This window comes from Bombyx mori, chromosome 3, assembly GCF_030269925.1.
Source record: "Bombyx mori chromosome 3, ASM3026992v2".
NCBI classification, from domain to species: domain Eukaryota; kingdom Metazoa; phylum Arthropoda; class Insecta; order Lepidoptera; family Bombycidae; genus Bombyx; species Bombyx mori.
This window is the reverse complement of record NC_085109.1, coordinates 4,252,456-4,261,147: the sequence shown is the minus strand read 5'-3', so window position 1 is coordinate 4,261,147 and position 8,692 is coordinate 4,252,456. Positions and strand designations below refer to the sequence as shown.

Below are 8,692 nucleotides of genomic sequence, written 5' to 3'. Positions count from 1 at the left end.
CGACAGGTACCCTTCAATTCATTTGAGACTCCGACCAAAGTAGGTAACGACACGTTTTGATGTCTATGAACTCTATTAACCACTTAAAACTAGGTCGACCATTAAACCAAGCAACCGGGCAGTGAGCTCGAACTACGAAAATAAACAAAATATTTATCTCCTATGTCGATGACTTTTATTTATCGCTTGCAAAATATAGAATAGTAATTTTGGAATATTTTGTAAGGTGATCTAGGTCCGACTAGTATTAGTAGTAATAATAACATGTTTCTTAATGATATCTCTTTGTAAATTTTTAATCAATAATATCAGCTATTTCGTTGACGATCTGCTGATGTGTTGTGTTAATCGTGAAATATTATTTGGTTTTTATCTATCTTTATTATACTATGTATATTGTATGTATCTATATATTAATACGTGACGCAAAAACTTTGTATCCCTTTTTACGAAAATTGCGCGGACGGAGGAGTATGAAATTTTCCACACTTATAGAGAATATAGAGAAGAAGTGCACAATGCTAATATATTTTTAAAATAATGCATAAAAGATACATTAAATCAATAAAGAAAACATTACATACACTACATACCATGTATTTGACGCACACACGCATGCATACTATTTATTTATTGTCAAACTTTTGTTCTTGACGTCTGTTGTCAAATTGAGAATAGATTGCGAAATTTGTGATTACATAAGTATAAAACACAATCATAATAGTGTACAAACTTACAATTCCAATTAATTATAGTCGAATTTCGACTACTGCGGGACCTCTAGTACCTAATTAATACACTAAGCATGAAACCTGAAAGAAAAAAAACTGCACGTAATCGTCTTACACGTGTTAATAAAATTCGTCTAATCATGCTCTCGGCTTACGGTTTACCCGTCAATTCATTCTACATAATTAATCGAATAATATATCGGACAAGTCACTCACTGATAAGTACCAATACTCATTGATATGGTGACTTGAATAGGTATTACCTATAATGCATTGTGCGTATCACAATTAGGTAACGACTCCACAGAATTTATCATCCAATGAGCGATGCACAATAGACCTATGTGTTAACCCGATTGCGGTTGTGTTATGCAAAATATTTAAAAATTATCCTTAGCGCGTTTCATGTGTACGTAATATGTAATTGATATATAAATATAAATATAAATAAATATAAATATTTACTAACAATCACGCCACGTTAACTGGTCCCGTGCTAAGTTCGTAAAGAACTTGTGTTACAGGTACCAGATAACGGAAATAAATATAATATTTTTATTATACACATACATATATTTAATATACACCCATAACCCTGGAAAGACATTTATATTTGTCATACAAATATCTTCCCTTGGCGGGATTCGAACCCGCGACCCCCTTGTGTAGTGACCATGTCACTTACCACTACACCAGACGGCCGTTTAAATTATGATTATGATTATGATTATGATTATATTAATATGATAATTGATTAATATATGAATCGCCAAAATAAATATCGCTTCAATTATGAATACCTTTTTTTGTAGATGCTAAAATATGTAATTCGAAAAAAATATCCATTTGTTTATCGCAATGTGCGTATGCTGCACTAGTTTATATTTTAACGACATTAGTTAGTGCTATCATACAATAAACAATACCAAAGAGTTGTTCTTATCAGAGAACTACACGTATTATATTATTATGACAGATATTAAAAACGAAAGCCGCCAGATTAGGAATTGTTCATCGCTTTATCATTTCTTAAACGTACTAAACACGAAGCGATAAGGTTAGTTCTATATAGAACGCGAGACAAAATTGTGTTTAACGTTATCACGAAATATACCTACGTCATTTTTTGACGTGACAACGTCTTATAATTCGATGGAGCCGGCTGCACGCACGAAAAAACATAACTTATGCGGCGTCACATCGCTCTGAGGCGTTCCATTTAAGGCTTGAAGTGCAAGCGAGAGCGCGCAACGAGCGACAAAGAGGCACAATCGGCCTCCGCGTTCGGCAGCGTTCGACATCTGTCTCTCTCCTACTTGAGTGAGCGATGCATCCGCGTGGACAGCTGCTATACAATAATACATTTACATGTTTTCGTCAAGTATGAAGTTCAGTGAAAAGTGAATGTGGTGTCAATTGTTTATAGCAACGATAATTAATTGCGATAATTGAAAAATGAAACCATTCCATCAGTATTTTCTTATGACGTTGTCACGTTCAACTATCGTCAGTAAACCGACTTTACAGACAACCGGATTTTTGTGTTTGCGTTATTGTTTGGCACACGGGCCCCTAGTGATCGCCGCAGTTCGTAAACTTGCTCATGAACATATTTAGATGATCCAATTAACTAAATTTTCATCGTATCGTATTATATTTAGCATTAGTCCCAGTAAAGCGTAAATATAGCTGGATAGAGATCAAATAGGAGTGAATGAAAATGTGTAATCAGACTTCGAATTCGAGAATCTTTACGAGTATAATTCTACAGTACGTGTGTATGTCGCTAAGCTCCTAAACGGCTGGACCGATTTGAATTAAGTTTTTTGTATGCATTTGGGTTGCGCTCTGGATGGCTTAGATTCACAAATTATCCCAGCAGATAGCACTACAGTTTGTATCTAGGTCATTTATCTATACTGCTACTAAACGGCGGGATCGCTGTTAAATGAATTTTTGTGTATGCATTTATTCACAAGACAACGTCTGACGAGTCCGCTAGTTCAATATATATTGAATTACATCAAAACAACACGTCATATATAATGTCGCGATATCGCTACGTCGGTTCTATTCGCACATACTTAAAATCATTGAGCTATTTTTAAATTTTGGCAAGATGTACACACGGAAACGTACCGTAACCGCACAATACGTCGGCGCACGCGATTACGACCGGTATTCCGTTCCGATAAAGCCGTATTTTAATCATTTGCAACCGGCTTGATAACAATTGAAGGCTTCTCAACACGTGTGCATAGTGGAAATAAGTCGACACGATTGAAGCCATACGTTTACGAAGTAAGAGCGAGATTGGTCGTGTTTGCTTTTGTCCGTCGATAACAAAAATACTCGGAAAATTCGTGACTATGTAAATTGTAAACTGAAGTGACGCTTCGTGAAAATTAATTAAGAGTGAAGAGATAAGATGACAAACATTTGTAAGGCAAAATGAATATAGTTCTTTCGGAGTTAACAGGCGATCTAATTCATTTTATGTTACGTACTTATTATGAAGGTAAGCGACGATATTTTTTATTACACAACTTACAACAAATTCATACGTTGTTTTCAATATATTTATTTGTTTATGTTATTAATACAATAGAATACAAAAAAAACTCAATCACGCAAATTGACGGCACGATTCATCTAAATTGGCTCTCTGTCAATTAATGGAAATGAATAATGAGGGAACCGCGCGACGTACAGTTTTTAATTAATCATTATTGATGTCAATTACCATGAGTCCATGATATCAAATTTGAAGTACCTATTTTAATTGGCTCACTGTGTGTCGCTGGAGAGTTGATCGATCGAAATATTTCAATCTGTTTGAAATCCGACTATCTAAATTATATCATTGCATATTTTGTAAAATCAAGCAAATCCAGAAACTTTATTTACTTATCATATTGCGAGAAATTCTCATTATTTTTTTAATTGTATTTCAAATCAAACGAGCATATGATCCATCTGATAATGTGTGGTTGCCGATGGTTGGATGGATGGACAGACATTAGCAATGCCAGAGCCGCTTCTTGCCCATTTCCTTATTCGAACGAAGTTCCTTATGGGACGATGCGTAGGAGTACCCTAACCGGGAAAAAACGTCCGTAACGTAAGATTTTTATTAGTAATGCACACAGTGTACGACTTAACTTTGTAGTAACGTACAAATTAGTAATGCACACAATGTACGACTTAACTTTGTAATAACCTACAAAAAAGAACATATTTTTTTATCATTAATAGACCACAATCTCAGAGCATTCGTTTGCGCAATACACTAACTCTTATGCAAACAACCGTGAATGAAGCGTACCACAATAAGTTCGCACGTTACCGAATGACCGTGGGTTGTTGCGAAACCTCCAGTTTTATTTTCTTTATACCTCGAATAGAACTTAAAATTAATATTTTTATAATAAGGAACTTAATTCCTATCCGGTGTCCCACGACACCACACATCTTTTTTATTATTTACCTTACTCCGAAAACAAGCACATACGAACTTACATGCGTTCAGACTGAAACCCATGATATTGCGGCAGAAATAAGCAACATGATGGTTGGTACTCACAATACCACAGATAATTACGGTAATAGGTAACGTATAACAGGAATATCAGTTTCTAATACTTAGACAGGAATCTCGAGAATTTATCTTTTACACACGCTGACTTTTATCGAGTGTAGTATAATTTGTTTTCATCTATAAGTTTAAATGCTCGTGACAACAAACAGATCGAAATTGTTCCACGTCTCGTATACGGCAAGGTCGTGTTGTAAATGTTTTCTATAATACAAATGTTGATTTCGTTCATTGTGTATGGAACGCCGCGCACCTGTGCTCTCAAACTAAACAAACGATGTATATAATCAGATGTCGGTTTTGAAAACTGACAATTTAAATTTCATTACTATTATTGGATATGTATTTTGAAATAATTTTCAGTTCATGTTTTTTTTTTTTATAGCCCTTGTAGGCAGACGAACATACGGCCCACCTGATGGTGAATGGTTACCGTCGCCCATGGACTTCAGCAATGCCAGGGGCAGAGCCAAGCCGTTGCCTACCGCTTAATACTCTCCACAAGCTCATTCCATAGCCGGATGGTGCGCGGCAAAATGTTTTCATTCTTAGGACGTCCTTGGTTATTTAACAGTAGGCAGCGGCTTAGCTCTGCAAATGGCATTGCTGATGTCCATGGGCGACGGTAACCACTCACCATCAGGAGGGCTGTATGCTCGGCAATAAAAAAAAACTTACAGTGTGTCTGAGAAAGACACCGAAATCGAAGACAGACATCAAAAATATTACGAACCAATTTTTATATTTTGTTGCGATTGTATTTACGATTTTTTAATTAATCGTGACGAATAACCGAATTACGTAATGTAACACAAATAAGATTACTGGTGGCCCGGAGGCCTTTCCAGTTTCACCAGGACACGTGGGCGAGAAAAGGCTCAGCCAGGAGAGGTGGGGTTTGCTAACAGCTACCCGAGCGCCTCCGAAGGAGACCTAACAGCTCAAGACTAGCTGCTTCGCGAATGAATCTACTACCGGATCGGAATCGCGACCCGCTGAGAAGATCCGGCGAGAAACTCAGCGAGCTGTTTCATGGGTTAGGTTGCACGGCGAACTCTTTGTCCAGTTCGACGAGTACGGTTACCGAGGTCCCTAAGCCTGCTCCTAGTGTTAGAGCTGAAGGCGTCTAATGCAAAGGTTATTGGATCTGATGGATCCGTAAGGACGTGACAAATAAGAATTAATTGTCGGACTCTCTCGAGGCAACGTGGCGGGCCACTTTGTATTATATTCTCAATTGACGAAATGAAAATGAACTTAATTTTATGCTAAATTTGGTAAATGTTTTCCATTTACTATAGCCCGGTTTATTTTAGTTTTAATTTTTAACACACATTTCCAACACACCCTGATACTTATTGTTTTAATCCGGGCTTAATAACTCAATTAGAAAAATAATATCAACGAGATTTTTGGTAAATGTTTTCCATTTACTACAGCGCGGTTTATTTTAGTTCTAATTTTCAACACACATTTCCAACACACCCTGATACTTATTATTTTAATCCGGCCTTAATAAGTCAATTAGAAAAATAATATCAACGAGCTTATTCATAATAAAGCATAAATCAATAAAGCATAAAGAGCTTATTCATAATAATAATGAACAAGAAGACCACATCAATTGCACTGTTTGAGAGCCAATTCAGATGAGATACCGAAGTAATTACCATTTAGCAACAATTCCACTATGTCATTATCCACATATGGTACGTCTCATTTTATTTGCACCTCTATAATTATTACCATAGGCAATGAAAGCCTCGTGAAACAAAAATACGAGACGTTAACGTGACTTCGTGAATTCATGATCAACATTTATTCATTGTTTATCTCGTGTAAATAAAGTACATATTTTCCATAAATTAATCGCGAGTCACTAGCGATACATTGATGCTTGTAAAATCCCCAAATTGTCAATAACATCAAAATTTCAAGTGAATCGTATTTAGGGCATGCATAATTCGAATTTAATTACAAAAAACATTTAATTTTAAACGATAGGTTTCAGGACAGTCCCAGCGAAGCGTGCAACACTGGTGGCTTACTGATGATAGGACTTTTTTTACTGGTGGTAGGACCTCTTGTGAATCCGCACGGGTGGGTACCACCACCCCGCCTATTTCTGCCGTGAAGCAGCAATGCGTTTCGGTTTGTAACTATACTGAGACCTTAGAACTAATATCTCAAGGTGGGTGGTGCATTTATGTTTAAATGTCTATTGGCTCCAGTAACCACTTAACACCAGGTGGGCTGTAAGCTCGTCCACCCATCTAAGCAATAAAAAATAAATAAAAACTTACATTTGATAACATTTTCCTTTGCTTTCAGAAGAACCTCGGCCGCAATAATGTGGAACTATTCAGCGGTAGACAACCCGGGACAAATCAATAGGATAGACAGAGTTCGTCTCTTCTGTTCAGAGTGTATTGTGTGCTTTTGTATTTTATTCTTCATAGTATGCGTTGGTCTGTTACTGTACCTCTTCTTTCATTTGTATAACACGTTGTCGGCTGACGCCAAAATTGTAGTCGAGAGCTGACTGAAACGCGTGTGTGTGTGTGTCGTAATCGGCTTTACAATTTTAAAATTTATCATATCAAATCTTAATTTACAACCATGCTTTAGGCATCACTGAACACAATTATTTTTAAGCCTTGATGGGTTAAAATGAATTGTTATGAATAACAACGAGGATGAGTCATTTCTAACAATAAAAATTAATGCTAGTCGAATCGAATGAATTAGTTATAGTAAAATAGGAAGTCATTGTATTAAATATAGACTTTTTTAGCTTGGATTGCAGTGTCTTCGTTTTGAAAAAGAAATGTATTCTATTGCAGAGACGCACTGGAACTTTACCATCCACGAAGATCATTAAAATACTGCATTATAAAATGGCTTCGATATTTGTAATAGATATGGGTTGTGAACCGCAGTTAGAAAACCCTATTTAAAATGTCCTCTTAATATTATGTGAAATGTAACTATTTAACATGGTAGCAGTACTTTGATAGAAAATCGATCAACCAATTAATTCTAAAACAGACCAAAAAAAATCTCTAAATCAAAACAACATTTGCGAGATAATTTCGCATTCATTATTTTCGTTATGTTATTTCAATAATGAACGCGATAATAAATCGTAAAAATAGCTTTAATTTTGTCTACGGCTCGAGAAAGACATAGACACGATTAACTGAATTACATAATTGCATAAGTAATTAGTACATATAACTTCGCGAGACAACAAACTCAAGGCTAAAATAAATAACATGTCAAAAGAAACAAAGTGAAACTAAATAACATTGTATAATAAATTAAAGAGTTCCTATTTAAATTGTCATCCGTGTTGGCGTTATCAAATGCGTAAAATGAAAAATATTAATGAATATTATATAAAATTAGCTATAAATGAGTGATTGACTTGTTTGGGATGAAGCACTTTTTAATTAAGAACACGCCTAAATACAAAAAAATGGAAAATTAGAGAAAGTTTAAATTCATGAAATCGTAACTTTTTTGACCGCAAAATTGAAAACGACCTATTCAATGAAATTCGTAAACTGTTCTAATTTTATATTCGCAACAAGAACTCGGTCTAAAGTATAGTTTCCGAGCAATGATACTTTATTTAAAGTTATACTATACTTATACTGTAAGTTCGATGCAAAATATTGCTTTTTAATAGGACGAAATTCAAGCAACATTCCCTATCAGACCGAATTAAGAAACGTAATAAGGGATAATACTACAACTTTGAGAAACATATAACAAAGAAACAATAAACTTAATGTAACAAGATAAGACAGATAAAATTCTAAACCAAACAAACACTACGACACAATCCCAAAAGAATCATTTACGATTGATACAAAATTAAACAACAATAAATCATGTTGTATTGATGTTCCAAAAAAAACACATATTAATAATTAAAAGTAGGTCCCGTAGTTCAAAGCGTTAATGACCTTTTTTATTATCATATCGTAGGTAAAACGAGGACATTGTAATATTTAAAACAAAAGACGTCTCTAGGCATCTACGTACATATATATCGGTTTATGTAGACTAGTTGATAAGATTGTAACTTTAAAAAAGTACTTAGTAAAATGTTGTTTTTTATTTGGCGTTTCAATTCAATTTAGTAATGCACTACATAAGCACTTTAACACTGCATTTCTGGTTCATCTACATGACCTGGATGTACTGGCATGCCTGTGGATTTCCCTTTACTGAGTAACTTCGGTAAGTGTATACAGACCTTCAGTCACTAGATTAGAGAATTTTGAAGATATTATGCTTCAGTTCTTCAAACGAGTATTACATTGCTGACGTCCACGATTGATAGTGACGGCCACTATCA

At 35.1% G+C, this 8,692-nt stretch overlaps 1 long non-coding RNA gene across 1 annotated transcript; it reads left to right on the top strand.

The window, feature by feature from the left end:
* Positions 1–1,791: 1,791 nt before the first annotated feature.
* Positions 1,792–8,451, top strand: LOC119630556 (uncharacterized). Its single transcript, XR_005246306.2, has 2 exons — positions 1,792–3,249; positions 6,658–8,451. It is a non-coding gene; the product is annotated as an uncharacterized LOC119630556 (long non-coding RNA).
* The last annotated feature ends 241 nt before the right edge of the window (positions 8,452–8,692 follow it).